Here is a 5,687-nt window from a genome sequence, read left to right on the forward strand (position 1 = left end):
CTTTATGGGAAGAGTTGACTCATTGGAAAAGACTCTGATGCTGGGAGGGATTGGGGGCAGGAGGGGAAGGGGACGACAGAGGATGAGATGGCTGGATGGCATCACCGACTCGATGGACATTAGTTTGAGTAAACTCCAGGAGTTGGTGATGGACAGGGAAGCCTGGTGTGTTGCGATTCATGGTGTCGCAAAGTGTCGGACATGACTGAGTGACTGAACTGACTGAACTGAATCTGCATATCTGAGGCAATTGATATTTCTCCTGGCAATCTTGATTCTACGTTATGCTTCATCCAACCTGGCATTTCACATCATGTACTCTGAATGTAAGTTAAATAAGCAGGCTGACAATATACAGCATTGACATACTCCTTTCCCCAATTTGGAACCAGTCTGTTGTTTCATGTCAAGTTCTAACTGCTGTTCTTGACCTGCATACAGATTTCTCAGGAGACAGGAAAAGCTTTCTTGTATTCCCATTTCTTTAAGAATTTTCCACATTTTTTGTGATCCACACAGTTAAAGCCTTTCATGTTGTCATGAAGCAGAACTCCAGTAAACAGCGTCAATAGGGAGTTTACACCTTAAGACTCTTTGAATCCCTTGCCTTAAAACCCATCCTTTGTTGTTGTGTACCAATCCTAAACTATTAAAAAAGGATCACTATTAAATATTTTTCTGGTTATAATTGTATACATTTCTGTAGGCAAATAGTATACTCTATAATCTGGATACAGTATTTTCATTTATTCATATTATTTTCTTTGAATTTGTTGACAGTATCCATGCTGTCTATACTTTTAATGAAAAATAAGCATTCTTGCGTATAGGGTTGTTACTGTCTTTCTAAATCCCATACATATGCATTAATATACTGTATTAATGTTTCTTTTTCTGGCTTACTTCACTCTGTATAATAGGCTCCAGTTTCATCCACCTCATTAGAACTGACTCAAATGCATTATTTTTATCGCAGAGTAATATTCCATTACATAAATGTACAGCAAAAGAGACACAAATGTAAAGAACAGACTTTTGGACTATGTGGGAGAAGGCAAGGGTGGGATGATATGAGAGAATAGCATTGAAACATATATATTAATATATGTAAAATAGATGACCAGTCCAAATTCGATGCTTGAAGCAGGGCACCCAACACTAGTGCAGTGGGACAACCCAGAGGGATGGGGTGGGGAGGGAGGTGGGTGAGGGGTTCAGGATGGTGGGACACATGCATACCCATGGCTAATTCATGTTAATGTATGGCAAAAACCACTACAGTGTTGTAAAATAATTAGCCTACAATTTAAATAAATAATTAAAAAAAAAGAAAAGTAAGCATTCTTAAGTGATTAACTTAGTTATGGAGAGTCTTACGTAAGAGTGGTGTAGGCTAGTATCTTTATTCTCAATTACTTGTGCAAATCTTTCCTAAAGTTGGAGAGAGAACTGAGACAGTAACTAAAGACACAAAAAATGAATTTTGTCCTTATCTTTTAAGAGAAAATGACTCCAGACTGTTGTTCTCCTTAGCAATTTCAGCCTGTAAAACACTGACAAAATCTCCTTAAATAGAATTTTAAAGCCTCTCATTACTAGAGGAAAAAAAAAAAAGAAAATCTCATAGAGGTAACACTCCTGAAAACTATAGCAATTTTTGCCTAAGAAGTAAAACAACACATTTCAACTCAGAAAACAATTTTTTAAATTTGTATTTAATATCACAATGACCTAAAAAGTATATATTAACTATAAATTAACTATAGAACATTTGGGTTTTATGTAAGAAACAATGGAGAGATTTGTTTGGTTTATATAGAAGAAATTCAAAGGAGTTTTAAACTGCATGTTTTCAGAGACATATGCCCTTTCTTTTTAGGGAAAATTAACATTTTATTTGAATACTGCAATTGTTAGGGGTAGAAAACATCAGTTTACAGAATACTTATGACTAGGATAAAGGTAGTGACCTCAAAGAGAGCTTGACATCTTCATTCATCCACATTCCTTCTGTTAGAGTGGGCTTCATTCAGGCAGTGGCAAAAGGGATATTTGAATTGCCAGCTTATAACAGCAGCTGAGGGCATCTGTGACACCCTTAAGACAATATGATGAGTATCAGTGTTGGAAGCTTGAGCTTCATCCCTGTGGACATCAAGCCAATGAAATGCAGTAGACAAAGACACCAATACAATACTTAACACCCTCAGGAGAGCTCTTGGAAGCCAGCAAACATAAAAGCAAAAGCAAATCCCAAAAAGCCCATATTATCCTATTCTTGTAGAAAACCTTAGTGCACCTGTACCTTGAATACTGCAAGCACTTCTGGTCATCACATTTTAAGAATGATACTGGAGAAGGTCCAGAGAGGAAAAAGTAAATAGCGAAAGGATATGAATGCCAACTGAACGTAACGCTACCCTGATGGGGAGGAGAAAAAACAAACAAACAAACAAAAATGGAGTAAGGCACAATTAAAATAATTTAAGAAAAATTAAAAATAGTTTAAGAGTCAAATATAAAAGAGTTAAGGATGTATATTAATAAAAGCAGGTGTACATTACATAAGGTATAACAAATATATGGAATTGCTTACATTATTTTATAATCTACAAAAATGTGTAGTTTTAAGACAGACTTTGGAAAATTCATGGATACTGCACAATGAGAGTATTCATGATGGTTAAGTAAGATGACCATACAATTTATTAACCAAATACGGGTGATGCTGAGAATAAAAGAATAGTTAGAAAAAAGTATATAAATACAAGTATAAACCAGGAGAATCAAACTGGCAAGTATGCTCACATTATAATTAGGAAATATTTTCTTTGACTTTTAAATTAATGTAAGGAACAAAATATATTTCCTTCTACATCACAGAATAATGTCCTTGCTGTTACTGTTAAACTTTGATTAAATGCTTACATTAGAGATTGTTACCTGAGAAATGTATTTTAAGATGAAAAACACCAAGTCATACATAATCCCACTTAGATAACACAGATTTTTAAATTCTACCCTTTCATTCTTTGAAAAAGAGAAAAATATTCTCTTTTCCACTTAATTTCAAAAGCAAATATTATTTGTACTATTTGTATTCCCAGATAACATATTAAATAAATACCATATTATATGATTATGATTTTTAAGTATGCTTTTATTTCTGTAGGAAGAACCTGGAGAAAAGAAAATGCCACACTCTAACAAAGTTGTAGAATATGAATTTGAAGTATTGTGTTGAAATAGATGAGACTAATAGACATGACCTAATTCCAGGAGAAAGTTAAAACTGCAGGCAATTTTTAGGAGTTGTGTTAATTCAGTTTAAAACGTGCTTTGAAAGATACAGCATGTTAAGTTGCTAAATCATAACTGAGATGATAAACATATATGTAAATATAACAACATATCCTAAGCTGGATTTATACAATAAGCTATCAAGTAAATAAAATTAAAAGCAGTAAAATACCCACCTTATATATCCCATACATCCAAGAGGTCGCTTGACATTTCAACTCAGAAATGTGAAAGGAACTAGGAATCATATGTCAAAAATTCACTTAGCCTCCCAAGTCAGATACCTGGAAAGAAAATTCCAGAATCTGAGAAAGCTATACCCTTGACAAAACTCCTTCACTAATAACTCTGTCCAAAAATTCACCAAGTTCTGTTGATTTTACTTAAAAAAAAAAAAAAAAATTCTCATCTGTGAGTCCCTATCCGTCTCCATCTTTAACTACCAGACAGAGCTACCAGCATCTCTTTTCTGAATTACTGAAATATTGATTTAAATATTCTCCAAATATACAGTTGTTTCCCCCAGTTCATCACGTACTATGTAGCCAGTGTAAACTTTAAACATAAAGAAACATATCAGTTCTTAACACTAAGAGCCCATGACTGAGTATAAGAAACTAAGATCCTTACTATGGGTTTCAAGACCCAGAACTATCTGTTCTAACTTGCCTCTTGTATCTCATTTCAAACCACTCTCTAATTCATGCAATTCAGGGGCACAAACAGTCAAACTGAATGCTGATCTATTATTATACCAGTATTTGCACATGCTACCTCTGCCTGCAGTCCCACATACTCAACTACTTCACCTTGTCACTTGTATTTAACCTCATTAGCAGTCCATAAATTATTCTTTGATTCCCCCAAATTAAATTATGCTCCCCTTATTATAGAGGCACAGAGCTCCCTAAAGTTTTTAATCACTCACATAATAATTTAGAACAATATTTTGAAGAGATATTTTGACTAATATTTGTATTCATTATTAGATATAGCACAGTGACATAAGGGATTCCCTGATAGCTCAGATGGTAAAGAATCTGACTGCGATGCAGGAGAGCTGGGTTAGGTCCGTGGGTTGTGAAAACCCCTTGGAGAAGGAAATGGCAATCCACTCAAGTAATCTTGCCTGGGAAATCCCATGGACAGAAGAGTCTGACAGGTACATGGGGTCGCAAGAGTTGGACACAACTTAGCAACTAAAAATCACCAATGACATATGGGATGTATCTGTTTGACATATTAAAGATCTAAATAGATATTTTGAGTAAAATATGTCCTCAGTACCATATAACCAATGCTTTTTTTTTTTTGCCTAATATGGTAAATACGGAATAAGTATTTCTGAACAAAAGATAGCCACTAAATAAGGTTAGTTAAAATTCCTTCTTTGCCATACATTCATTTTGACTTCCATTAAGCAGTAGAATGCAACCCAAGTGAAGTTATGTATCTTCCAAATCTAAGCTAAAAGAAGACTGGTAGCTTTCATCTCTCATTTTTTTGTAAAATCATTCACATAATTTTACAGGCTATAAGCAATTTCAGACTGTTATGAAAGGGAGAGAGGAAGGGAAGGAGGGGGAGGAGAAATGGGAGAAGGAGGAGGAGGAGGGTTCTCATTCCAGTTTTTTCTCTTCTCCCTAAATTGATCATTTTTTAAATTAGATATCTTTGGTCCCCAGTCATGTTCCTTTACCAGGTAACCAGTCAAACCTCCTTCTTTGTAAACTTGTCTTTAAACAGAAATTTGATACAGAGTTTTCTTGGATATACATTCTCTTTTCAAATTTAGATTACAGAACTAATTCACCCTCTGAAGCTTCAAGTCTCCTTTAAGGTAAGCCCCTCTGCTCTTTTATTTCTGCAGATTTGTTGCTCAGTGCCACTCTAGTGCTCTGTGCTGTGCTTAGTTGCTCAGTCGTGTCTGGCTCTTTGTGAACCCATGGACTGTAGCCCACCAGACTCCTTTGTCCATGGGGATTCTCCATGTAATACTGGAGTGGGTTGCCATGCCCTCTGAAACTATTTCCTGAGCTCCTATCCTTTATTTAAATATCATGTAACTTCTCTATATTTTTCTCTACTTCCTTGCATCATGCTTAAGTACTAACTCACCTCAGAAGTATTCTGTAAATATCTTGACCTTAAGATTCTTACAAAGTCATCTGGCTTTCTCTATTTCTTTCCAGTAGCTATTCTATCTCTGACCTGGTAGCATAACCTGTTGCCTTTTATTTCTGAGTGTAAAGCCATAATGCTGATTTCAGATATTCATAAGTATAATGAGCATAGGGTGGATGAAGAAGGCCTTGGGATTATGCCAACTAAGACAAGCCACAGAATTTCTGCAACACTGCCTGGGAATCAGATAAAGGTCAAAGCTG

At 35.3% G+C, this 5,687-nt stretch overlaps 1 long non-coding RNA gene across 1 annotated transcript; it reads right to left on the bottom strand.

Annotated features, from left to right (window-relative positions):
• Positions 1–1,781: 1,781 nt before the first annotated feature.
• Positions 1,782–4,577, bottom strand: LOC139178261 (uncharacterized). The gene is made up of 3 exons (XR_011562731.1): positions 3,477–4,577; positions 2,306–2,421; positions 1,782–2,145 (listed from the first exon to the last, which is right to left on the bottom strand). It is a non-coding gene; the product is annotated as an uncharacterized lncRNA (long non-coding RNA).
• Positions 4,578–5,687: the final 1,110 nt, after the last annotated feature.

This window comes from Bos indicus, chromosome 1, assembly GCF_029378745.1.
Source record: "Bos indicus isolate NIAB-ARS_2022 breed Sahiwal x Tharparkar chromosome 1, NIAB-ARS_B.indTharparkar_mat_pri_1.0, whole genome shotgun sequence".
Taxonomy (NCBI): Eukaryota; Metazoa; Chordata; class Mammalia; order Artiodactyla; family Bovidae; genus Bos; species Bos indicus.